Raw genomic sequence first — 25,643 nt, forward strand, 5'->3', positions numbered from 1 at the left:
CCACATGTTTCACAAATAGAGTTTGAGGAGACGTCGTCAGAGTCTGTATGTTGCTTAAATTCTCCAAAACAGTGGGCGCTAAAGATCAGCGCACGGTAGGCCATTGCATCCAATGAGCTCGAGTTGAAAAAGTATAATGCTTACAGCACCTGGTATTCCCAGGCGGTCACCCATCCAAGTACTAACCAGGCCCGACCCTGCTTAGCTTCCGAGATCAGACGAGATCGGGCATGCCTAAGGTGGTATGGCCGTAAGCATTTATAGACTTGACCATATTAGCTTTTATACAGGGGGAGGACGTAAGGAGTGAGAGCGCTGCCGTGGCCAGAGACGGGACTTGTACAGAAACAATGATTAGATCCATAATGAATGAATGAATACGTTATTCCAGACTCAGAGTGACATATTTGAACGCAATGCATTACACTGCTTTGGCGTCATCGTTTGCGTGATCTTTTGAAGAAACCTAGCGTTGCAAAACCTGGGATGGACTAAGGTGGACCGCCGTAATTGCAGCTCTCTGCTACGTCACTACACTGTCCACATGTTTCACAAATAGAGTTTGAGGAGACGTCGTCAGAGTCTGTATGTTGCTTAAATTCTCCAAAACAGTGGGCGCTAAAAATCAGCGCACGGTAGGCCATTGCATCCAATGAGCTCAAGTAGAAATAGTATAATGCTTACAGCACCTGGTATTCCCAGGCGGTCACCCATCCAAGTACTAACCAGGCCCGACCCTGCTTAGCTTCCGAGATCAGACGAGATCGGGCGTGCCTAAGGTGGTATGGCCGTAAGCATTTATAGACTTGACCATATTAGCTTTTATACAGGGGGAGGACGTAAGGAGTGAGAGCGCTGCCGTGGCCAGAGACGGGACTTGTACAGAAACAATGATTAGATCCATAATGAATGAATGAATACGTTATTCCAGACTCAGAGTTACATGTTTGAATGCAATGCATTACACTGCTTTGGCGTCATCGTTTGCGTGATCTTTTGAAGAAACGTAGCGTTGCAAAACCTGGGATGGACTAAGGTGGACCGCCGTCATTGCAGCTCTCTGCTACGTCACTACACTGTCCACATGTTTCACAAATAGAGTTTGAGGAGACGTCGTCAGAGTCTGTATGTTGCTTAAATTCTCCAAAACAGTGGGCGCTAAAGATCAGCGCACGGTAGGCCATTGCATCCAATGAGCTCGAATTGAAATAGTATAATACTTACAGCACCTGGTATTCCCAGGCGGTCACCCATCCAAGTACTAACCAGGCCCGACCCTGCTTAGCTTCCAAGATCAGACGAGATCGGGCGTGCATAAGTTGGTATGGCCGTAAGCATTTAAAGACTTGACCATATTAGCTTTTATACAGGGGGAGGACGTAAGGAGTGAGAGCGCTGCCGTGGCCAGAGGCGGGACTCGTACAGAATCAATGATTAGATCCATAATGAATGAATGAATACGTTATTCCAGACTCAGAGTTACATATTTGAACGCAATGCATCACACTGCTTTGGCGTCATCGTTTGCGTGATCTTTTGAAGAAACGTAGCGTTGCAAAACCTGGGATGGACTAAGGTGGACCGCCGTCATTGCAGCTCTCTGCTACGTCACTACACTGTCCACATGTTTCACAAATAGAGTTTGAGGAGACGTCGTCAGAGTCTGTATGTTGCTTAAATTCTCCAAAACAGTGGGCGCTAAAGATCAGCGCACGGTAGGCCATTGCATCCAATGAGCTCGAGTTGAAAAAGTATAATGCTTACAGCACCTGGTATTCCCAGGCGGTCACCCATCCAAGTACTAACCAGGCCCGACCCTGCTTAGCTTCCGAGATCAGACGAGATCGGGGGTGCCTAAGGTGGTATGGCCGTAAGCATTTATAGTCTTGACCATATTAGCTTTTATACAGGAGGAGGACGTAAGGAGTGAGAGCGCTGCCGTGGCCAGAGACGAGACTTGTACAGAAACAATGATTAGATCCATAATGAATGAATGAATACGTTATTCCAGACTCAGAGTTACATATTTGAACGCAATGCATTACACTGCTTGGGCGTCATCGTTTGTGTGATCTTTTGAAGAAACGTAGCGTTGCAAAACCTGGGATGGATTAAGGTGGACCGCCGTCATTGCAGCTCTCTGCTGCTCCCTGCTAGCAGCGTCACTACACTGTCCACATGTTTCACAAATAGAGTTTGAGGAGACGTCGTCAGAGTCTGTATGTTGCTTAAATTCTCCAAAACAGTGGGCGCTAAAGATCAGCGCACGGTAGGCCATTGCATCCAATGAGCTCGAGTTGAAAAAGTATGATGCTTACCGCACCTGGTATTCCCAGGCGGTCACCCATCCAAGTACTAACCAGGCCCGACCCTGCTTAGCTTCCGAGATCAGACGAGATCGGGCGTGCCTAAGGTGGTATGGCCGTAAGCATTTATAGACTTGACCATATTAGCTTTTATACAGGGGGAGGACGTAAGGAGTGAGAGCGCTGCCGTGGCCAGAGACGGGACTTGTAAAGAAACAATGATTAGATCCATAATGAATGAATGAATACGTTATTCCAGACTCAGAGTTACATATTTGAATGCAATGCATTACACTGCTTTGGCGTCATCGTTTGCGTGATCTTTTGAAGAAACGTAGCGTTGCAAAACCTGGGATGGACTAAGGTGGACCGCCGTCATTGCAGCTCTCTGCTACGTCACTACACTGTCCACATGTTTCACAAATAGAGTTTGAGGAGACGTCGTCAGAGTCTGTATGTTGCTTAAATTCTCCAAAACAGTGGGCGCCAAAGATCAGCGCACGGTAGGCCATTGCATCCAATGAGCTCGAGTTGAAATAGTATAATGCTTACAGCACCTGGTATTCCCAGGCGGTCACCCATGCAAGTACTAACCAGGCCCGACCCTGCTTAGCTTCCGAGATCAGACGAGATCGGGCGTGCCTAAGTTGGTATGGCCGTAAGCATTTATAGACTAGACCATATTAGCTTTTATACAGGGGGAGGACGTAAGGAGTGAGAGCGCTGCCGTGGCCAGAGACGGGACTCGTACAGAAACAATGATTATATCCATAATGAATGAATGAATACGTTATTCCAGACTCAGAGTTACATATTTGAACGCAATGCATTACACTGCTTTGGCGTCATCGTTTGCGTGATCTTTTGAAGAAACGTAGCGTTGCAAAACCTGGGATGGACTAAGGTGGACCGCCGTCATTGCAGCTCTCTGCTACGTCACTACACTGTCCACATGTTTCACAAATAGAGTTTGAGGAGACGTCGTCAGAGTCTGTATGTTGCTTAAATTCTCCAAAACAGTGGGCGCTAAAGATCAGCGCACGGTAGGCCATTGCATCCAATGAGCTCGAGTTGAAATAGTATAATGCTTACAGCACCTGGTGTTCCCAGGCGGTCACCCATCCAAGTACTAACCAGGCCCGACCCTGCTTAGCTTCCGAGATCAGACGAGATCGGGCGTGCCTAAGTTGGTATGGCCGTAAGCATTTATAGACTTGACCATATTAGCTTTTATACAGGGGGAGGACGTAAGGAGTGAGAGCGCTGCCGCGGCCAGAGACGGGACTCGTACAGAAACAATGATTAGATCCATAATGAATGAATGAATACGTTATTCCAGACTCAGAGTTACATATTTGAACGCAATGCATTACACTGCTTTGGCGTCATCGTTTGCATGATCTTTTGAAGAAACGTAGCGTTGCAAAACCTGGGATGGACTAAGGTGGACCGCCGTCATTGCAGCTCTCTGCTACGTCACTACACTGTCCACATGTTTCACAAATAGAGTTTGAGGAGACGTCGTCAGAGTCTGTATGTTGCTTAAATTCTCCAAAACAGTGGGCGCTAAAGATCAGCGCACGGTAGGCCATTGCATCCAATGAGCTCGAGTTGAAAAAGTTTAATGCTTACAGCACCTGGTATTCCCAGGCGGTCACCCATCCAAGTACTAACCAGGCCCGACCCTGCTTAGCTTCCGAGATCAGACGAGATCAGGCGTGCCTAAGGTGGTATGGCCGTAAGCATTTATAGACTTGACCATATTAGCTTTTATACAGGAGGAGGACGTAAGGAGTGAGAGCGCTGCCGTGGCCAGAGACGGGACTTGTACAGAAACAATGATTAGATCCATAATGAATGAATGAATACGTTATTCCAGACTCAGAGTTACATATTTGAACGCAATGCATTACACTGCTTGGGCGTCATCGTTTGTGTGATCTTTTGAAGAAACGTAGCGTTGCAAAACCTGGGATGGATTAAGGTGGACCGCCGTCATTGCAGCTCTCTGCTGCTCCCTGCTAGCAGCGTCACTACACTGTCCACATGTTTCACAAATAGAGTTTGAGGAGACGTCGTCAGAGTCTGTATGTTGCTTAAATTCTCCAAAACAGTGGGCGCTAAAGATCAGCGCACGGTAGGCCATTGCATCCAATGAGCTCGAGTTGAAAAAGTATGATGCTTACCGCACCTGGTATTCCCAGGCGGTCACCCATCCAAGTACTAACCAGGCCCGACCCTGCTTAGCTTCCGAGATCAGACGAGATCGGGCGTGCCTAAGGTGGTATGGCCGTAAGCATTTATAGACTTGACCATATTAGCTTTTATACAGGGGGAGGACGTAAGGAGTGAGAGCGCTGCCGTGGCCAGAGACGGGACTTGTAAAGAAACAATGATTAGATCCATAATGAATGAATGAATACGTTATTCCAGACTCAGAGTTACATATTTGAATGCAATGCATTACACTGCTTTGGCGTCATCGTTTGCGTGATCTTTTGAAGAAACGTAGCGTTGCAAAACCTGGGATGGACTAAGGTGGACCGCCGTCATTGCAGCTCTCTGCTACGTCACTACACTGTCCACATGTTTCACAAATAGAGTTTGAGGAGACGTCGTCAGAGTCTGTATGTTGCTTAAATTCTCCAAAACAGTGGGCGCCAAAGATCAGCGCACGGTAGGCCATTGCATCCAATGAGCTCGAGTTGAAATAGTATAATGCTTACAGCACCTGGTATTCCCAGGCGGTCACCCATGCAAGTACTAACCAGGCCCGACCCTGCTTAGCTTCCGAGATCAGACGAGATCGGGCGTGCCTAAGTTGGTATGGCCGTAAGCATTTATAGACTAGACCATATTAGCTTTTATACAGGGGGAGGACGTAAGGAGTGAGAGCGCTGCCGTGGCCAGAGACGGGACTCGTACAGAAACAATGATTATATCCATAATGAATGAATGAATACGTTATTCCAGACTCAGAGTTACATATTTGAACGCAATGCATTACACTGCTTTGGCGTCATCGTTTGCGTGATCTTTTGAAGAAACGTAGCGTTGCAAAACCTGGGATGGACTAAGGTGGACCGCCGTCATTGCAGCTCTCTGCTACGTCACTACACTGTCCACATGTTTCACAAATAGAGTTTGAGGAGACGTCGTCAGAGTCTGTATGTTGCTTAAATTCTCCAAAACAGTGGGCGCTAAAGATCAGCGCACGGTAGGCCATTGCATCCAATGAGCTCGAGTTGAAATAGTATAATGCTTGCAGCACCTGGTGTTCCCAGGCGGTCACCCATCCAAGTACTAACCAGGCCCGACCCTGCTTAGCTTCCGAGATCAGACGAGATCGGGCGTGCCTAAGTTGGTATGGCCGTAAGCATTTATAGACTTGACCATATTAGCTTTTATACAGGGGGAGGACGTAAGGAGTGAGAGCGCTGCCGCGGCCAGAGACGGGACTCGTACAGAAACAATGATTAGATCCATAATGAATGAATGAATACGTTATTCCAGACTCAGAGTTACATATTTGAACGCAATGCATTACACTGCTTTGGCGTCATCGTTTGCATGATCTTTTGAAGAAACGTAGCGTTGCAAAACCTGGGATGGACTAAGGTGGACCGCCGTCATTGCAGCTCTCTGCTACGTCACTACGCTGTCCACATGTTTCACAAATAGAGTTTGAGGAGACGTCGTCAGAGTCTGTATGTTGCTTAAATTCTCCAAAACAGTGGGCGCTAAAGATCAGCGCACGGTAGGCCATTGCATCCAATGAGCTCGAGTTGAAAAAGTTTAATGCTTACAGCACCTGGTATTCCCAGGCGGTCACCCATCCAAGTACTAACCAGGCCCGACCCTGCTTAGCTTCCGAGATCAGACGAGATCAGGCGTGCCTAAGGTGGTATGCCCTTAAGCATTTATAGACTTGACCATATTAGCTTTTATACAGGAGGAGGACGTAAGGAGTGAGAGCGCTGCCGTGGCCAGAGACGGGACTTGTACAGAAACAATGATTAGATCCATAATGAATGAATGAATACGTTATTCCAGACTCAGAGTTACATATTTGAACGCAATGCATTACACTGCTTGGGCGTCATCGTTTGTGTGATCTTTTGAAGAAACGTAGTGTTGCAAAACCTGGGATGGATTAAGGTGGACCGCCGTCATTGCAGCTCTCTGCTGCTCCCTGCTAGCAGCGTCACTACACTGTCCACATGTTCCACAAATAGAGTTTGAGGAGACGTCGTCAGAGTCTGTATGTTGCTTAAATTCTCCAAAACAGTGGGCGCTAAAGATCATCGCACGGTAGGCCATTGCATCCAATGAGCTCGAGTTGAAATAGTATAATGCTTACAGCACCTGGTATTCCCAGGCGGTCACCCATCCAAGTACTAACCAGGCCCGACCCTGCTTAGCTTCCGAGATCAGACGAGATCAGGCGTGCCTAAGTTGGTATGGCCGTAAGCATTTATAGACTTGACCATATTAGCTTTTATACAGGGGGAGGACGTAAGGAGTGAGAGCGCTGCCGTGGCCAGAGGCGGGACTCGTACAGAATCAATGATTAGATCCATAATGAATGAATGAATACGTTATTCCAGACTCAGAGTTACATATTTGAACGCAATGCATCACACTGCTTTGGCGTCATCGTTTGCGTGATCTTTTGAAGAAACGTAGCGTTGCAAAACCTGGGATGGACTAAGGTGAACCGCCGTCATTGCAGCTCTCTGCTACGTCACTACACTGTCCACATGTTTCACAAATAGAGTTTGAGGAGACGTCGTCAGAGTCTGTATGTTGCTTAAATTCTCCAAAACAGTGGGCGCTAAAGATCAGCGCACGGTAGGCCATTGCATCCAATGAGCTCGAGTTGAAAAAGTATAATGCTTACAGCACCTGGTATTCCCAGGCGGTCACCCATCCAAGTACTAACCAGGCCCGACCCTGCTTAGCTTCCGAGATCAGACGAGATCGGGCGTGCCTAAGGTGGTATGGCCGTAAGCATTTATAGACTTGACCATATTAGCTTTTATACAGGGGGAGGACGTAAGGAGTGAGAGCGCTGCCGTGGCCAGAGACGGGACTTGTACAGAAACAATGATTAGATCCATAATGAATGAATGAATACGTTATTCCAGACTCAGAGTTACATATTTGAACGCAATGCATCACACTGCTTTGGCGTCATCGTTTGCGTGATCTTTTGAAGAAACGTAGCGTTGCAAAACCTGGGATGGACTAAGGTGGACCGCCGTCATTGCAGCTCTCTGCTACGTCACTACACTGTCCACATGTTTCACAAATAGAGTTTGAGGAGACGTCGTCAGAGTCTGTATGTTGCTTAAATTCTACAAAAGAGTGGGCGCTAAAGATCAGCGCACGGTAGGCCATTGCATCCAATGAGCTCGAGTTGAAAAAGTATAATGCTTACAGCACCTGGTATTCCCAGGCGGTCACCCATCCAAGTACTAACCAGCCCCGACCCTGCTTAGCTTCCGAGATCAGACGAGATCGGGCGTGCCTAAGGTGGTATGGCCGTAAGCATTTATAGACTTGACCATATTAGCTTTTATACAGGGGGAGGACGTAAGGAGTGAGAGCGCTGCCGTGGCCAGAGACGGGACTAGTACAGAAACAATGATTAGATCCATAATGAATGAATGAATACGTTATTCCAGACTCAGAGTTACATATTTGAACGCAATGCATCACACTGCTTTGGCGTCATCGTTTGCGTGATCTTTTGAAGAAACGTAGCGTTGCAAAACCTGGGATGGACTAAGGTGGACCGCCGTCATTGCAGCTCTCTGCTACGTCACTACACTGTCCACATGTTTCACAAATAGAGTTTGAGGAGACGTCGTCAGAGTCTGTATGTTGCTTAAATTCTCCAAAACAGTGGGCGCTAAAGATCAGCGCACGGTAGGCCATTGCATCCAATGAGCTCGAGTTGAAATAGTATAATGCTTACAGCACCTGGTATTCCCAGGCGGTCACCCATCCAAGTACTAACCAGGCCCGACCCTGCTTAGCTTCCGAGATCAGACGAGATCGGGCGTGCCTAAGGTGGTATGGCCGTAAGTGTTTATAGACTTGACCATATTAGCTTTTATACAGGGGGAGGACGTAAGGAGTGAGAGCGCTGCCGTGGCCAGAGACGGGACTCGTACAGAAACAATGATTAGATCCATAATGAATGAATGAATACGTTATTCCAGACTCAGAGTTACATATTTGAACGCAATGCATCACACTGCTTTGGCGTCATCGTTTGCGTGATCTTTTGAAGAAACGTAGCGTTGCAAAACCTGGGATGGACTAAGGTGGACCGCCGTCATTGCAGCTCTCTGCTACGTCACTACACTGTCCACATGTTTCACAAATAGAGTTTGAGGAGACGTCGTCAGAGTCTGTATGTTGCTTAAATTCTACAAAAGAGTGGGCGCTAAAGATCAGCGCACGGTAGGCCATTGCATCCAATGAGCTCGAGTTGAAAAAGTATAATGCTTACAGCACCTGGTATTCCCAGGCGGTCACCCATCCAAGTACTAACCAGCCCCGACCCTGCTTAGCTTCCGAGATCAGACGAGATCGGGCGTGCCTAAGGTGGTATGGCCGTAAGCATTTATAGACTTGACCATATTAGCTTTTATACAGGGGGAGGACGTAAGGAGTGAGAGCGCTGCCGTGGCCAGAGACGGGACTAGTACAGAAACAATGATTAGATCCATAATGAATGAATGAATACGTTATTCCAGACTCAGAGTTACATATTTGAATGCAATGCATTACACTGCTTTGGCGTCATCGTTTGCGTGATCTTTTGAAGAAACGTAGCGTTGCAAAACCTGGGATGGACTAAGGTGGACCGCCGTCATTGCAGCTCTCTGCTACGTCACTACACTGTCCACATGTTTCACAAATAGAGTTTGAGGAGACGTCGTCAGAGTCTGTATGTTGCTTAAATTCTCCAAAACAGTGGGCGCTAAAGATCAGCGCACGGTAGGCCATTGCATCCAATGAGCTCGAGTTGAAATAGTATAATGCTTACAGCACCTGGTATTCCCAGGCGGTCAACCATCCAAGTACTAACCAGGCCCGACCCTGCTTAGCTTCCGAGATCAGACGAGATCGGGCGTGCCTAAGGTGGTATGGCCGTAAGCGTTTATAGACTTGACCATATTAGCTTTTATACAGGGGGAGGACGTAAGGAGTGAGAGCGCTGCCGTGGCCAGAGACGGGACTCGTACAGAAACAATGATTAGATCCATAATGAATGAATGAATACGTTATTCCAGACTCAGAGTTACATATTCGAACGCAATGCATTACACTGCTTTGGCGTCATCGTTTGCGTGATCTTTTGAAGAAACGTAGCGTTGCAAAACCTGGGATGGACTAAGGTGGACCGCCGTCATTGCAGCTCTCTGCTACGTCACTACACTGTCCAAATGTTTCACAAATAGAGTTTGAGGAGACGTCGTCAGAGTCTGTATGTTGCTTAAATTCTCCAAAACAGTGGGTGCTAAAGATCAGCGCACGGTAGGCCATTGCATCCAATGAGCTCGAGTTGAAAAAGTGTATTGCTTACAGCACCTGGTATTCCCAGGCGGTCACCCATCCAAGTACTAACCAGGCCCGACCCTGCTTAGCTTCCGAGATCAGACGAGATCGGGCGTGCCTAAGGTGGTATGGCCGTAAGCATTCATAGACTTGACCATATTAGCTTTTATACAGGGGGAGGACGTAAGGAGTGAGAGCGCTGCCGTGGCCAGAGACGGGACTTGTACAGAAACAATGAGTAGATCCATAATGAATGAATAAATACGTTATTCCAGACTCAGAGTTACATATTTGAACGCAATGCATTACACTGCTTTGGCGTCATCGTTTGCGTGATCTTTTGAAGAAACGTAGCGTTGCAAAACCTGGGATGGACTAAGGTGGACCGCCGTCATTGCAGCTCTCTGCTACGTCACTACACTGTCCACATGTTTCACAAATAGAGTTTGAGGAGACGTCGTCAGAGTCTGTATGTTGCTTAAATTCTCCAAAACAGTGGGCGCTAAAGATCAGCGCACGGTAGGCCATTGCATCCAATGAGCTCGAGTTGAAAAAGTATAATGCTTACAGCACCTGGTATTCCCAGGCGGTCACCCATCCAAGTACTAACCAGGCCCGACCCTGCTTAGCTTCCGAGATCAGACGAGATCGGGCGTGCCTAAGGTGGTAAGGCCGTAAGCATTTATAGACTTGACCATATTAGCTTTTATACAGGGGGAGGACGTAAGGAGTGAGAGCGCTGCCGTGGCCAGAGACGGGACTTGTACAGAAACAATGATTAGATCCATAATGAATGAATGAATACGTTATTCCAGACTCAGAGTTACATATTTGAACGCAATGCATTACACTGCTTTGGCGTCATCGTTTGCGTGATCTTTTGAAGAAACCTAGCGTTGCAAAACCTGGGATGGACTAAGGTGGACCGCCGTAATTGCAGCTCTCTGCTACGTCACTACACTGTCCACATGTTTCACAAATAGAGTTTGAGGAGACGTCGTCAGAGTCTGTATGTTGCTTAAATTTTCCAAAACAGTGGGCGCTAAAGATCAGCGCACGGTAGGCCATTGTATCCAATGAGCTCGAGTTGAAAAAGTATAATGCTTACAGCACCTGGTATTCCCAGGCGGTCACCCATCCAAGTACTAACCAGGCCCGACCCTGCTTAGCTTCCGAAATCAGACGAGATCAGGCGTGCCTAAGTTGGTATGGCCGTAAGCATTTATAGACTTGACCATATTAGCTTTTATACAGGGGGAGGACGTAAGGAGTGAGAGCGCTGCCGTGGCCAGAGGCGGGACTCGTACAGAATCAATGATTAGATCCATAATGAATGAATGAATACGTTATTCCAGACTCAGAGTTACATATTTGAACGCAATGCATCACACTGCTTTGGCGTCATCGTTTGCGTGATCTTTTGAAGAAACGTAGCCTTGCAAAACCTGGGATGGACTAAGGTGGACCGCCGTCATTGCAGCTCTCTGCTACGTCACTACACTGTCCACATGTTTCACAAATAGAGTTTGAGGAGACGTCGTCAGAGTCTGTATGTTGCTTAAATTCTCCAAAACAGTGGGCGCTAAAGATCAGCGCACGGTAGGCCATTGCATCCAATGAGCTCGAGTTGAAAAAGTATAATGCTTACAGCACCTGGTATTCCCAGGCGGTCACCCATCCAAGTACTAACCAGGCCCGACCCTGCTTAGCTTCCGAGATCAGACGAGATCGGGCGTGCCTAAGTTGGTATGGCCGTAAGCATTTATAGACTTGACCATATTAGCTTTTATACAGGGGGAGGACGTAAGGAGTGAGAGCGCTGCCGTGGCCAGAGACGGGACTTGTACAGAAACAATGATTAGATCCATAATGAATGAATGAATACGTTATTCCAGACTCAGAGTTACATATTTGAACGCAATGCATTACACTGCTTGGGCGTCATCGTTTCAACCTGATCTCACAGGAATCCGTGTAATGACTACGGACGCTTAACTCGAAATCCGTAGCCACATCACGGAAACACGCCGATTTCCGTGATGTGGCCACGGAATTCGCTCCAATGCAAGTTAATGACACTGATGTTCCGTGGCTCACACACGGATCCCCGTTTCAACGAGCGAGTCGCCCACGGGGATTAATTCAAAACCCGTGGTGGTCTCACTGAAACACTTAAATTGTCCTTGATGTGTCCACGGAAGTTGCTCCAATGCAAGTAAATGACACTGATATTCCGTGGCACACACACACAGATTCCCGTTTCAATCTGTGTGTGTGCCAAAGTTGACCACGGCGGGGGCTTGACTCAAAATCTGTGCTGGTCTGACGGAATCACTTAAATTGTCCGTGATGTGGCTACGGAATTGGCTCCAATGCAAGTAAATGACACTTTTATTCCGTGGCTCACACACGGATCCCCGTTTCAACGAGCGAGTCGACCACGGGTGCTTAACTCACAGTCCGTGTTGGTCTCACGGAATCACTTAAATCGTCCGTGACGTGGCCACGGAATTTGCTCCAATGCAAGTAAATGACACTGTTATTCCGTGGCTCACACACGGATCCCCGTTTCAACGAGCGAGTCGACCACGGGCGCTTAACTCACAGTCGGTGGTGGTCTCACGGAATCACTTAAATTGTCCGTGATGTGGCTACGGAATTGGCTCCAATGCAAGTCAATGACACAGTTATTCCGTGGCTCACACACGGATCCCCGTTTCAACGAGCGAGTCGACCACGGGCGCTTAACTCACAGTCCGTGGTGGTCTCACGGTATCACTTAAATGGTCCGTGATGTGGCTACGGAATTGACTCCAATGCAAGTAAATGACAATGTTATTCCGTGGCTCACACATGGATCCCCGTTTCAACGAGCGAGTCGACCACGGGCGCTTAACTCACAGTCCGTGTTGGTCTCACGGAATCACTTAAATCGTCCGTGATGTGGCCACGGAATTTGCCCCAATGCAAGTAAATGACACTGTTATTCCGTGGCTCACACACGAGAGAGAGAGAGAGAGAGAGAGAGAGAGAGAGAGAGAGAGAGAGAGAGAGAGAGAGAGAGAGAGAGAGAGAGAGAGAGAGAGAGAGAGCGAGAGAGAGAGCGCGCTCGCTTCAGAAGGGGTGTGGCAGAAAGTACAGTGCACCCTAGGTAGGCTATGCGTCAAAACCACAAATGCAACAAAGGGTCCATGCTTTGTATTATGGAATATGGATACTACAATTTTGGCAGCAGATAGTGTGGTACACACTCTATTATGTATCGTGCTCATGCTCACGAAAATAATCTATTGAACTGTGTCCCAGAGCACGGTTGTCTGACTTATTTTGTGCTACACAGAACACAAACCATAGCCTTTCAATTGGGATATTTGATTCGACTATAGAAGGGGTGTGCGCTGGTACAGGGCACCCTCTTATGTATGTGTCAAAACAACATATGCACCAAAGGGTAAATGAAGTATTAGAGATACTCTGATATCCCCTTTTTTTTCAGCAGACCTCCTCAAATACATTTCGTGCTCATGCTCAGGAAGATTAATCGATTGAATCGTGTCCCAGAGCATGATTGTCCGACTTTATTCGTACTGCAGAACGAAATGTAAACCCATGCCTTTTGGATGGGAGCGTTTCTCAGAATATAAACAGGTAGCTATATAAATATGTATGTAATAAATAAATAAATATATAATTAATTAAATACGTCAATACGTCACTCTGAGAGATGCGCACGGACTTTGACGCAGCCGCGAAAGCAAAACACCAGGTTCATTGATTGAACGAGGCAGGGTTATTTTAATTAATTAATTCAGTTATCATGTCATTCCTCTTCATGAGTGTTTATTGACTATTCCTGGTGATTTAAATGCTCATTGCAAGCTTCCTATTTATGTCTAGTGTAGGCTATACTGTCAATAAGCACCCTCCCCGTCCGATATGGATATGGAGAATTGTTCCCACGCCCCAGTGATGGTGGTGTCATATCTATGAAAGAGGGCATTCAAATATGTAACGGATAATGTATAGAATAACATATTAATTAAATAATTAATTAAATTAAGGGTGGTTCATTTTGTTTGATAATCTCAAAATATTTTTTTTTTTGTTAGAGGACTTTTGGTGTAAACCGAAATCGTATGATTGGCCCCAAAACCAATTTAAATATCCAAAAAATAACTATTTTGTTGCTTGTCCATTCACAAACCCTTCCTATCAACTTCGGTTAGGCCTACAATGTTAAATGTTAAACTGATATTGCCTCATAAAATGTAGCCTAGGCCTATGTCTTATTTTTATTATGCAAACAAACTCAAAATACTCTTGCAAACCATTGCTGTTTTATTGAAACTGGTCAGCGATACACAAAAAACACATAGCCAACAAATGCAGAGATGACCAAGTCATTAATTAATATTCGGGCGATTCGGTTGACATTGTGGCTGCGCGTCATAGCTTCGTCACACAGTTACACATTGCGCCTTTTCCAGTCATTGCAGGATCACTTTCAACAGGTATGTAGCCTATTTCCTGCATGTTTAATATGCGTTTAATATGCATTGTTATATAAACGTTGTCTCAGACTTTTCTCGTGTTAGCTAGAGCCATTATCTCTGATTAGTTAATTTAGCTAGGGTTATCAAAACAGGTGCCTATTTTTAGACAGCCAGCATTATAGTTGAACTATGTGCGCAATGCGTCGCGTTCCTCTGTGTTTGTGCAAATACCAGATGTGTAGGGTATTACATGAGCGCCATGTACATTAGGGATGGAGTGCATGCATTAGGGATAAGTGAAGTGGAATAGTGGCCTGGATTTTACACGAATCACGCACGCACATAGTAGCCTAGGAGCCATTCGGTCGGTACTAGTTCCGCGTTCCTCATCCTTTGGGTCGGATCTCGGGAGGTGACGTTCTGTTATTCTTCTGTGAATCTAAAACTCTGTGACCACGCAGACGCTTCGACGCAGTCATGAACCTTGCAAAGAGTACCTGAGACACTCAGGGAGTGAACGCTGATTGGCTAATACTATGGAGGTAGATTTGTGTCTTTATTATGCAATCAAAAATAATAGGTTTGAGAGCAAAACTTTCCACACTGCAATCAAAAAATAGATTTGAGAGCAAAACTATCGACACTGCAATCAAAAAATGTTTTATTGCAAGATAAATAATGTGATAAAAAAAATATTAATGGGAATCCAAATGTTTTGTTTGCAAACCCAAAAGTTTTGTTTGCAAATCCAAAAGTTTTGTTTGCGAATCCAAAAGTTTTGTTTGCGAATCAAAAAGCTTTGTTTGCGAATCCTAAAGTTTAGCTTGCGAATCCAAAAGCTTTGCTTGCTGTTGAGCTGAATCTCGTGGGCGGGACCTACACCGAAAGATGTAAGACACGTCTCTATTGGCCAGTCTCGATTGGAGTGACAGCTTGGCAACATCCGAAAAGCCCCTGTCCCCCGACCGCCTCCAGAAGCAGATTGTCGGCCTGACGGACAGGGTGTTCGTTTGTGCCTCTCAATCCGCGGCGGCGGTCAACAACATCGCCCTGCTCTCCTCTGCCATGGTCTCCTTGTCGGCTGACAGGGAGGCCTACGGGATATTCAGGGCGCGCAAGCGCGCGCACGGGACAAGCTCATAAGGCGAAGCCTAGACGGCGTAGCCTACATGAAATAGAACTCCCTCTCTCGTTACTAACTGTGGATGTTGCCAAGCTGTCACTCCGATCGAGACTGGCCAATAGAGACGTGTCTTACATCTTTCGGCGTAGGTCCCGCCCCCCCAGATTCAGCTCAACAGCAAGCAAAGCTTTTGGATTCGCAAGCAAAACTTAAGGATTCGCAAGCAAAGCTTTTTGATTCGCAAACAAAACTTTTGGATTCGCAAACAAAACTTTTGGATTTGCAAACAAAACTTTTGGGTTTGCAAACAAAACTTTTGGATTCCCATTAATATTTTTTTTATCACATTAATTTATCTTGCAATAAAACATTTTTTGATTGCAGTGTCGATAGTTTTGCTCTCAAATCAATTTTTTGATTGCAGTGTGGAAAGTTTTGCTCTCAAACCTATTTTTTGATTGCAGTGTGAAAAGTTTCGCTCTCAAACCTATTATTTTTGATTGCATAATAAAGACACAAATCTACCTCCATATAATACCCCCTCAGAAGCATTTATATAGAAATTAGAAGATAAAAAGAACATACCGTGTTATAATACCGTTATCGTCTATGCCTCAAATCATACCTTGATATAAATTGTAGTCCATACTGTACAGCCCTCGTTGTAGCCTACATCTCATCGACACATTGATTCACGGAGTAGTATAACTAAACTTTGAAAGAGATTTGACAACAGAATCCGAGCCCCAATCTGTGAGATTTTGTCAGAGTCCTATTTATATTATAAACACTAAAGGGAAACGCACAGTCCTGGTTGATTGCAACACCAAAGAGCAAGGCATGTTGGTGTGGCCAGAGAGCTGTCTCAACCACAGTGTTGTCACTGGTTTAATGGCCTTCCTCCTTTGGGAAGTGCACCCATGTGCTTCAGTCATTCTTGTGTAGAATATAACAAGAATGGTTATTGAGCAATTTGTTGGTCGGACGATTACAATAATGGTGATTCGATTATTTTATTTATTCCCTGCATTTTTTTGACTAAGATGTAACTAGTAATCACTATCATACATCTAATTTTTGTTAATGAATGTAGAAATCATTCTAATTATGTTTTTTTTTCTTTGTTACAGATTATTTACAAGATAGCTTTCCAAAAAAGACAAACAAAGGCACTTTTAAGAGCCATTCTCTCTCTCGCTCTCTCTCTCACACTTTCACTCTCTTTCTCACACTCACAGACACACACACACACACACACACACACACACACACACACACACACACACACACACATACACACCTGTATTTTATCTGTATTGTGTGTCAATTGTCCAGCGATGTTCAAAAACCAGAAGGTTTGTTCTGATGCCGTTGAGATCAGGGACCATATGGCTTCTGAAATCAGTAATGCGCTACTCCTTGAGGCCCGGGTGAGACCAATTTCATCAGCTTACTTCCATTTGTATGAACTTTACCATTGCTGTTGTTTGAGTAATCCAATGTAAAGTATAACTTTACAGTCTGATATTGTATCTGAAAATGTTGCTGTTATTGTCATGTAGGCAGCAATGGGAGACTCCCACTTTCCTCCAAAAAAAAAGAGGAGAAAGAAGAGTGCAGTCAAAAAAAAGAAAGTGGTCACGAGCCGACTTCAGAAACGTCAGAAATCACCCAGACGTGCATCAGGTTGTTGTTTACTGCACTGTTGTCATTCACGAAATGCCAGCGGGTAGAAATATGGTGTTATCCCTCTTTGACAGATGTATGGTTGATTTTTGGGGGATTTCCAGACTAAAATGTATGAAGCCTGATACTATAGATAACCCAAAAAATATTGGTCTCTGCAGCTTCCGTGAACCCAGTGAGTGAGGAAGTCCAGCTCGAAGGAATTGAATTGACTGCAAGTCTTGGTGAGTATGCCTGCATATTCTGTATGACTACATTTCCCATTCCTCCATATCCACAACTTCATATCCACAACTTTCTCAATGATCTCTCTGACTCTGACCATTACCATGGGGTGTGGGATGTGTGTGTGTGTGTGTGTGGGGGGGGGGGGAGCGGGAAGGGCTCTTATCACTTGATAATGTTGTTTGTAATACCATTAAATAGTTACCATGGTCAAAAAGCATTAAACCATCATTGAATTTAACATTAGTGTGTTCCACGGTCAAACTCAATTTGTATTACGCCTTCCCACAATTGACGGATGGTTAAACAGTTATATTATTTTCAGAAACTCGTCTTCAAGAGTTAAGGGGTACCCTTGCCTCTGAAGCTCCAGTGGCAAAAGCAGACATAACCTGGACACAACGGCAGGTGCTCGCTGGAGTTAGGGCAAAATTAGCAAGGCCATTACTCCTAGATGCCAAACTCTCGGCACAGAGAGCATTACAGGAAACATGCCAGAAATGCCACGAAGAGGAGGCAGTTATTCGGTGCCTTGAGTGTGTCCCACTGGACTTTGAGTACCTCTGTGGCAAGTGTGACATAGAGGTCCACAGGAGGCATGTCTTCCATGGCAGGGTGGCAATATTCCATGGCTATCTGGAGCCTATTCCCCCTACAAAGGCAGTGGTGGTGGATGGGAATGGCCAGCCTAATTTTTCCGACCAGGGTATGTTCATTCAACAATTTCTGTAGACTAGTAAAGAGTTATTCCAAATATTGTGTGAAAATATTGTGCGGAAACCTAATTTACATCACTCATTGACTGATTCTGTTGGTTTTTCACAGTGTTTGATATGTTAAAACATTTCCTTTTTGTCAGAAAGCAGTGATAGTGACATATGGTATAGTGGTCTGGCCAACTTTGTGGATGTTGGAGTGGGATTTTCGAATCACTATTGTAACAAGCATATAGAAAAACAGATATTTTCTGTTTTGCAGTATGGCAGTTGCCAATGCCTGCCCAAAGGGTAATATGTGGTTGCACTGAAGAGGCTGAGGTTACCACTGGGAGGCATATTGCAGTGGTCACTATAAATGGTATGTCCTGGAAGTCACACTTTTTGTTTCAGTATCACAGAACTTGCACCCCAACTTAACATCTGCAAGCACGGCAAACTTCAATTCATCAATATACCAGCAATTACCAAACGTTAAATTTCTTGTCAAATGAAACTATTATTGACTATTATCAATCAACTTTACCACAATTGTGTCTGTGAAACATCCTTAGTGTAATGGGTTTTTTTTCACAGGACGATACGAGATGTGTTTACCCCGAAAGGTCTGCTCTTGCTGCACAACAGAATGGACTCCAGGGGTAAAGGACCTTCTACAGTATAATTACTGGCCAAGCACTACCAACTGCCAGACTTTATATTCGTTTGATGTTTTTGAGGCATTTTCAAACATAAAGTTGGCAGCTCCCTCCCTGTCGAAGCATGCTTTTTTAAAGCTTCTGGAGCACCAGTCTGTTCGAGGAGGAAGGGTAAGTCTGCCTGAATCGCATTGTAACACACAATTATAACTGTATTTGTAATTTTGTGGGTATGTTTCTTTTTTTGAAATCCTAATAGATTTTTTTTTCCTTTCATAGCCAGGGAAAATCTGTGCAGATATGTTCCAGAGGAGCTACTTTGAATATTGCTAATGCAAGCACACAGAGGACACAATGTCTGAAGTTGACCCTTTTTGCTGTCCAGCCTGTCAACCTGATATGTTGGCAGTATGCTGTGATGGCAACCGGAAACATTATCGTTTCAAAAAGTCAAGGGGGTATGTAAATATTACACAGACGTTAATGTAGCTATTTGAACAACAACATTGTCATTGAAATAGTTTCATGTCGAGTAATGTGTCGTTAGTTAAATAGGCATTTTGTGATCATTTGCAATGCACAGAACTGAGGAACCCTCTTTATATGAGGGCTTGTTCATAGCCAAAGACGATGAAGTTCTGGCCTTTCAGGAGAATATCAGAGGAAGCAGCGGGGCAAGAGTAAGTTTGATTCTGCATACCACAATCTGTTTATGTATGTGTGTAAGGTATGTGTTTCTAGTCGAAATGAGTAACAGCTGACTTCACAGGCAAATGACAATGGGACATGTGGGGTGTCAAGGTTCAGGGCAAGTAAGGAGGCCTCAAAGAAATCTTCCTCAAAATTGATGAAGAGGGCATACAGGTGGCAGTCTGCAGGTATGTTGGTATGTCAGAAGAATGTTATTGTACAGTGCCATTTGCCACTCATGTTGTGGACACATACATCTGAATGTCATATTTGATGTACAGTAAAAAATCAAGAAATGTGAGTGTGTGAGGTTTTGAGCAACTCTTTGTGTGTAAGTTGATGATTATCCATATTGTCTCTTATCAATCAGACATGGGATATTATTGCGAGGACTGAACCACTACCGTGGCGAAATATTTGCCTACCCCATGTTTTTGCAGAAAGAATTGGGAGAGAGGGCAAATGTCACTTTCTTCTGCATGGATGTTGTCTGCAGGTAATTTCTCTTTGTCAACCTACTGTATATTAAATGACAAGTACCTCAGTATTTAAGTCAGGATCGTGGTTTTAGATTGATGTCCCAGCAAAATGTGTTGCAACGTGCGTAATACCCACTAATGTTGCTCTTGTTTTGTAGGTACTGGCCCTACCTAAGCAAAGTGGTTGATGAGTTTCCAGATCTTCAGCCTTTGATGCATATGAGACCATTTCTCAGTGTAATGCACGCCAAAGCACATACAGCAAAATGCGAGGTACCTGAAATAATAATAATGCTTTACATTGCACTTTTAACATTAAGTAAAAGTGCAATGAAATGAATGGTAAAACACTATGTTGCAGGTGAGATGGGGTGGCAGAAATCAGGATGGAGCAGGGAACACAGTTGGAGAGGAAGTTGAACAAGTATGTTATTACTGTCATTACTGTCATCATTATTGAAACGGTGGACATTCACAAAATGCTTTGAATCAAAGACAGGATCTATTATGTTTTTTTTAATGTATTTTTTGACAGTTTATATAGGGATAATTTAATTAATGTATTGTCTTTACATCTAGGTGAACAGCTTTCTCTCCAGGGCAGCTCTTATCACAAAATACATGACAAAAGCAGGTTGGTATAGCACATTTAATGTTATGACACAATACACTGACACCATAAACTGAAGAGAACGCTCTTAAGACAGACTTATTATGGTATTATTATTTTATGTTATTACACACACTTTTAGAACAAGTCATGTCCATCAGATTTTCTCAACTGCAATTGCCTTTCCAATGTGAATCTGTCCTATCCAGCATGTGGATTTATTTATGTTTAAATTAGGGAGAGAAAATATGCTGACGCAACAGGCCATGGGTTGGAACAGAAAAAAGACAGAGAACCTCCACAAAGCTTTGGCCCAGAGATACGTCACAGTAAGCTCATTGATAAAGATCTGATGAACGCTTTTTTTTGCTGGAAGATGGCATGAAATTGTTTTACCTTTTTTTTTGTGTTTTCAAGTTCTCAGAGAGGGCAAAACTGGAAGCTGCCAGCCTCAGTGACTTTCAGCAAAAGCAAAACCTCACTCAGCAAACAATAGAGCAGTGGGTGTTTGATGTCCAGCAATGGGCAGTCACAGGTAAATCAAGCACATTGCAACAACAACTATTCAAACATAAAGTGGATATAAATTGGAAAATGAAATGATCACTGACTGTCTTACCTATTTAGATCGAGTCTACACACAAGGGTGTACAGAGGACCTCAGGGCAGAAATAGAGACCATCACAGTAACCCTCCTACGCAAGAAGCAGGACCTCTATCGTCAGCACGGTTTGTTGATCGCTATTGTAATGGCACATTACAAAATCAAAAAAAAAGAAAAATGGTGTCCATGACAGTTTTTTAGGCTATTGTTTCACTTTGCAGATAGCAACCAGAAAAGACACAGCAAGCGAAGAAAACTTAGAGATTTAAAAAAAAAACTAAGAGAAAAGGTCTTGCAGTACAACGCATCTGAAGAAGATGAAATTGATGAGGACTTGGCCTGCAATTTGACGGAGGGCTACATCCTGCCATGGGAGAGAAGTGAAGATGGTATGATGTTTTCCCTTCTGACTAAAACATAAACATAATTCCCCCTCTCAAATGCTTTATTGGCATTACTGTTTGAGTACAGTAGTCTCTGTCTCTCTCTCACACTCTCTGTCTGTCTGTCTCTATCGCTCTGTCCCTCTCTCTTTCTCTGTGGGTTTGTAATGTTATCAAAGTATTCCTTTTTCATATTTCCATCACTTTCCTCTACCTACAGGCCACTCATTCAGATTGAAAAGGTCACTCTTTGACCGAATTATGCTTAAACGGTATGAGGAGGAGCAGAGCATCCTCATCAAAGAAATTACACAGCACATCATGTCATTAAGGAAGGAGATAAAGGGAGTGGAGAAACTCAAAGACAACATTGGGATGTTCGGTATGTTGAATTCTGAACATTTATTTTCCTCAAAATGTAATTCAAAGTAAATGTTATTTGTGACATACAAATATACAGGTATACATGAAACGAAATGCTTAGTCCCTTGACTCCTGACCCTGCAGTGTGTAATAAGTAAATAAATAGGAAAAAATAGGAAGAATAAAGAAAGAATGTTTTTGAAATTCTTGTTTTGAAAAAACTGTTTCCCATTTTCAATATTTTCTATTTCAATACAGATTTTGGTGACATGTCAGAGGACGCTGCAAAAGGTTTCGAAAGTGTCCTCATGTGGAGGTCCACCGAACTGGAGAATTCATGCCAACAAGCTGTGAGCTCATACAGTGCTATAGTTGATGAGTTAGAGATTGAAGACACCGAACAAAGGGTGGATTCTGAGGGTGAAAATGGCTTCAGTAGTCCGGAGTCAGAGGAAGAGGATTAGGAAGGAAAATATCAGGGGGGTTTATTTTTGCTTTCTGTTAACTTTGTTCTACTTATATTTTCCCTCTGTATTGTATCCCTATGTATTGTTCCCTTAAATTAGAAAATAATACATTTTAGCATATTCACAGTACCCTGAACTAAGAGCCCAACTTGTTAATTAATCATAATCAAAGTAGGGTATATTTGTTGCTATATTTGTTGGCACTCTACGGCTGACTGAATGTTCATGCATTGGTAATCTATAATAAGTAACAATAAATACAATGTCCTTCTTTGAGCTAATGACTCCATACTCAATTCACTTTGACAAGACTGATTAAGTGCTGTAAACTATACTGTTTTCAGTCTGTGACAAGGTAGATAAGGCGCACATTTATTAAACCAAAATAAATAAATAAGTTTTCAGTGGAAACTTGCATTTAGACCCCATTCTGGGCGGGTTTCTTGATGCATACGTAAGTCCTCAAATCATTCCACCATTATTCAGTCATTGCATGTCCCTGGCCAATTCAGTTGGTCCCTCGTAGTAAAAGGTCCATCATCATCTGGGGTTTAGCTTTACATACTGCCAATGGGTCCACAACTTCCTGACTAAAGTGAAGAAGTCTTCAAAACCAAAGAGATGGCAATCACAATCACTAGCTACCATTAAAAGTGTTTATCTAAAAAAAAAAAAAAAATTATGTTATTTATCTTCGCTCACTGAATGTGAAGGGTGTTTTGTTTGATAGTTATGACGAAGAATATTTTAGGGCCGTGTTCCAATACCCGTACTGTCCGTACTGCGTACTCAAAATTTGAGTACGCAGTACGTTCCAATTCAGATCCGGCGAAAAGAAGTATACTTCAAGGACCCGGATGCCGTACTCAAAATGGGCTAATCGTGAAGTGTGGATCGAAGGACACTCTCCGTACTCAACGGCAGCCAACTTAGCTACGTAGCGGAAGAGGCGGAGCCAGGCTGAGCCAAAGTCGGCGCATTTTCCACATAGCCTGCATTAATAGTCATTTTGTAGTTTTGATAGCTTTTTATAGCTGCTAGGCGTAAAGAGTTTACCGTTCAAAGCGGGATGTTTATTGCGGGGGAGGAGCCGCGGCGGCAGTCGTGATCGTCATTTCCGGTAAGTGCACCACAGAGTACTCGATTTGGAACAGCACTCACATCTGAAAAATTAGCGTACTCAAGTGAGTACGGATAGTGCAGATAGTGTACTTCCTTTAAGTGTACTCATGGAAGTACGGCTATTGGAACACGGCACTGGTCTCGACAGAAATATAATAACATGGTTTCTATGGACGATGAAACCAGCAGCTCGCATGGCTATAAAACCATTTTCTTTGCTGATTATGTTACTTTATTCAACAACTCTAAAAACAACTTCAAGCCCTGAAGGAAAAGATAATTCCCCACCAGAAGTCGGGAAGGCCCGTGCAAGTGAACGGAGCGTTCAACAGCTTAGTGGCGAAGTCACGCCTCTTCCGGTAGAGCCAATGGGACCTATTACATCGAAAAATATGAATGGGTTTCAATGGAGAGAAAGTAATTATTTTCTGGTCCCAGTCTTTATATGCCTTGGATTACACATATGTTGATCGTGGATTTAAATTATTATTTTTCATGTCAAGAGTTTGACCGTTTATAATGCAATTGTTCAGTTAAAGGCTGAAGAGAAAAAATAATGGTTTTCACCTCTTTCGATGCTGTTATCCTCCCCTTGGAAAAAAGAGGTGAAGTGGAGCAGAGAGATCGCCATGTCTGTACCAGAGTGGTGGTGACCAGTGCTTAATTTGAGGGGGAGCAAGGGGGAGCGCGCTCCGGAAGCTCTGACGCGCGCTCCGGAAGCTCCGACGTGCGCTCCGCCAGCTCCGCCATGAGCAGTATAAAAAAAAAATGCGCTGCGTAGCGGTAATCAATGAAGTACGACATAACATTGCGTGGGGAATAGGTACTTTGGCGCCCCGTGCTGCAGGCGTACACCCGTGTATAGATGGAATGAAACCCTCAATGAAGTCCGTAGGTGAACGACACAAACCGAACGGTTTGTTTTTTGCCCCTGCCCACATACCGTTGTTTTTTTTGAACGGTATGTGGGCAGGACGTTTTTTGCAGGCAGGACCTGGCAACCCTGCGCTGTTGCCCGAGGTGCAGAAATGCTCCGGAACAGATCTGGATCCACCATGGCCAAAATAATTGTCATGAATAGCATGAATAGATTCATGCATTATCATTCAACTTGAACATGTGTTTTTACAGTGTAGAGTGAGTGGTGGAAGGATGACTTATGTTGGCCAACCCGGAAGTGAACGTCGACCTGGGTTTCCCTTGACAAAAAGCCAACGGGTTTTTCCATTGGATTTTGGATTATTGCAGAAAAATTAGCATCTTTGAAGCACCTCCACAAAAACTGAAAATAAATAACTAAATAAAAATAACTGTGCTCCAAAGAACGAAATGTAAACCAATGCATTCTGAAAGGGAGTGTTTCTCAGATTTTTCCATGCTACACAGAACGAAATGTAAACCCATGCAAATAAAGACTTCATGGTCATAATAATTTAAATATCATTAATCTCCTGAGGGTGGTATTCTATTTTTTCAACGGGGCTGAATCCAGTCACTTGACCGTCATGGTTGCTATGGTGGTTGCTATCCACCAGCCCCTCTAATCCTTACATGGCTCTAAAAACCACGCGGCAAAGCTGCCGTAAATTGCTGCCGTAAATTGTGTTGTTTTTGTCGTAAACTAGGGTCCGATGGTTAGAAAATAGACGGATATTCCAAGGTATCCTTAAAAGGCAGCTTGGATGTTTTTATTTTCTGCAGTTTAGACTTCTTCTATAACCTATTTTTGAAAGCAAAACACCAAGCTCATTGATTTAACGAGGCAGGGTTATTTGAAACAATTTATTAAATAAATATTTATGAGAGGTCATTCCTTCTCCTGAGTTTTCTTCCTATTTATGTCTAGTGTACAACCCTACTGTCCATCTGTCCAAGCATCACCCCCCCCTCCCCATATGGATTTGGAGAATTGTTGCCACGTCCCAGTGGTGGAGGTATCATATATATGAAAGAGGGCATTCAATTATACTACAATGATCAATTAGGAGGCCGAAGCCCTAAAGGAAGTGATGCAATAGGTGACTGGGTCGACAACATTTAAGTAAGCTTTACTTTGAGGTCTCTTATATATCAAAGGGGGTCTCAAAGGACGCATACGCTTCAACCTGTGGCTCCAGCCCTACAGGAAATGACTCAGCAAGTGCCCCATCTTGTTGCACCTGCACC

At 44.1% G+C, this 25,643-nt stretch overlaps 21 non-coding genes and 1 pseudogene across 21 annotated transcripts; all 22 read right to left on the reverse strand.

Annotated features, from left to right (window-relative positions):
• Nucleotides 1-137: 137 nt before the first annotated feature.
• On the reverse strand, nt 138-256 carry LOC115537890 (5S ribosomal RNA). The gene has a single exon (XR_003974971.1). It is a non-coding gene; the product is annotated as a 5S ribosomal RNA (ribosomal RNA).
• A 421-nt stretch (nt 257-677) lies between these two features.
• On the reverse strand, nt 678-796 carry LOC115537868 (5S ribosomal RNA). The gene has a single exon (XR_003974950.1). It is a non-coding gene; the product is annotated as a 5S ribosomal RNA (ribosomal RNA).
• A 421-nt stretch (nt 797-1,217) lies between these two features.
• LOC115537842 (5S ribosomal RNA) lies at nt 1,218-1,336 on the reverse strand. The gene has a single exon (XR_003974935.1). It is a non-coding gene; the product is annotated as a 5S ribosomal RNA (ribosomal RNA).
• Nucleotides 1,337-1,757: 421 nt separating this feature from the next.
• On the reverse strand, nt 1,758-1,876 carry LOC115537873 (5S ribosomal RNA). The gene has a single exon (XR_003974955.1). It is a non-coding gene; the product is annotated as a 5S ribosomal RNA (ribosomal RNA).
• Nucleotides 1,877-2,311: 435 nt separating this feature from the next.
• Nucleotides 2,312-2,430, reverse strand: LOC115537800 (5S ribosomal RNA). The gene has a single exon (XR_003974893.1). It is a non-coding gene; the product is annotated as a 5S ribosomal RNA (ribosomal RNA).
• A 421-nt stretch (nt 2,431-2,851) lies between these two features.
• LOC115537831 (5S ribosomal RNA) lies at nt 2,852-2,970 on the reverse strand. The gene has a single exon (XR_003974924.1). It is a non-coding gene; the product is annotated as a 5S ribosomal RNA (ribosomal RNA).
• A 421-nt stretch (nt 2,971-3,391) lies between these two features.
• Nucleotides 3,392-3,510, reverse strand: LOC115537810 (5S ribosomal RNA). The gene has a single exon (XR_003974903.1). It is a non-coding gene; the product is annotated as a 5S ribosomal RNA (ribosomal RNA).
• A 421-nt stretch (nt 3,511-3,931) lies between these two features.
• Nucleotides 3,932-4,050, reverse strand: LOC115537893 (5S ribosomal RNA). The gene has a single exon (XR_003974974.1). It is a non-coding gene; the product is annotated as a 5S ribosomal RNA (ribosomal RNA).
• A 435-nt stretch (nt 4,051-4,485) lies between these two features.
• LOC115537801 (5S ribosomal RNA) lies at nt 4,486-4,604 on the reverse strand. Its single transcript, XR_003974894.1, has one exon. It is a non-coding gene; the product is annotated as a 5S ribosomal RNA (ribosomal RNA).
• Nucleotides 4,605-5,025: 421 nt separating this feature from the next.
• LOC115537832 (5S ribosomal RNA) lies at nt 5,026-5,144 on the reverse strand. Its single transcript, XR_003974925.1, has one exon. It is a non-coding gene; the product is annotated as a 5S ribosomal RNA (ribosomal RNA).
• Nucleotides 5,145-5,565: 421 nt separating this feature from the next.
• Nucleotides 5,566-5,684, reverse strand: LOC115537835 (5S ribosomal RNA). Its single transcript, XR_003974928.1, has one exon. It is a non-coding gene; the product is annotated as a 5S ribosomal RNA (ribosomal RNA).
• Nucleotides 5,685-6,105: 421 nt separating this feature from the next.
• On the reverse strand, nt 6,106-6,224 carry LOC115537844 (uncharacterized; annotated as a pseudogene).
• A 435-nt stretch (nt 6,225-6,659) lies between these two features.
• LOC115537828 (5S ribosomal RNA) lies at nt 6,660-6,778 on the reverse strand. The gene has a single exon (XR_003974920.1). It is a non-coding gene; the product is annotated as a 5S ribosomal RNA (ribosomal RNA).
• Nucleotides 6,779-7,199: 421 nt separating this feature from the next.
• Nucleotides 7,200-7,318, reverse strand: LOC115537869 (5S ribosomal RNA). Its single transcript, XR_003974951.1, has one exon. It is a non-coding gene; the product is annotated as a 5S ribosomal RNA (ribosomal RNA).
• Nucleotides 7,319-7,739: 421 nt separating this feature from the next.
• Nucleotides 7,740-7,858, reverse strand: LOC115537826 (5S ribosomal RNA). Its single transcript, XR_003974918.1, has one exon. It is a non-coding gene; the product is annotated as a 5S ribosomal RNA (ribosomal RNA).
• A 421-nt stretch (nt 7,859-8,279) lies between these two features.
• Nucleotides 8,280-8,398, reverse strand: LOC115537902 (5S ribosomal RNA). The gene has a single exon (XR_003974983.1). It is a non-coding gene; the product is annotated as a 5S ribosomal RNA (ribosomal RNA).
• Nucleotides 8,399-8,819: 421 nt separating this feature from the next.
• On the reverse strand, nt 8,820-8,938 carry LOC115537827 (5S ribosomal RNA). Its single transcript, XR_003974919.1, has one exon. It is a non-coding gene; the product is annotated as a 5S ribosomal RNA (ribosomal RNA).
• Nucleotides 8,939-9,359: 421 nt separating this feature from the next.
• LOC115537904 (5S ribosomal RNA) lies at nt 9,360-9,478 on the reverse strand. The gene has a single exon (XR_003974985.1). It is a non-coding gene; the product is annotated as a 5S ribosomal RNA (ribosomal RNA).
• A 421-nt stretch (nt 9,479-9,899) lies between these two features.
• LOC115537870 (5S ribosomal RNA) lies at nt 9,900-10,018 on the reverse strand. Its single transcript, XR_003974952.1, has one exon. It is a non-coding gene; the product is annotated as a 5S ribosomal RNA (ribosomal RNA).
• Nucleotides 10,019-10,439: 421 nt separating this feature from the next.
• LOC115537903 (5S ribosomal RNA) lies at nt 10,440-10,558 on the reverse strand. Its single transcript, XR_003974984.1, has one exon. It is a non-coding gene; the product is annotated as a 5S ribosomal RNA (ribosomal RNA).
• A 421-nt stretch (nt 10,559-10,979) lies between these two features.
• On the reverse strand, nt 10,980-11,098 carry LOC115537839 (5S ribosomal RNA). Its single transcript, XR_003974932.1, has one exon. It is a non-coding gene; the product is annotated as a 5S ribosomal RNA (ribosomal RNA).
• A 421-nt stretch (nt 11,099-11,519) lies between these two features.
• LOC115537803 (5S ribosomal RNA) lies at nt 11,520-11,638 on the reverse strand. The gene has a single exon (XR_003974895.1). It is a non-coding gene; the product is annotated as a 5S ribosomal RNA (ribosomal RNA).
• Nucleotides 11,639-25,643: the final 14,005 nt, after the last annotated feature.

The sequence above is a fragment of the Gadus morhua genome, chromosome 23, assembly GCF_902167405.1.
Source record: "Gadus morhua chromosome 23, gadMor3.0, whole genome shotgun sequence".
Taxonomy (NCBI): Eukaryota; Metazoa; Chordata; class Actinopteri; order Gadiformes; family Gadidae; genus Gadus; species Gadus morhua.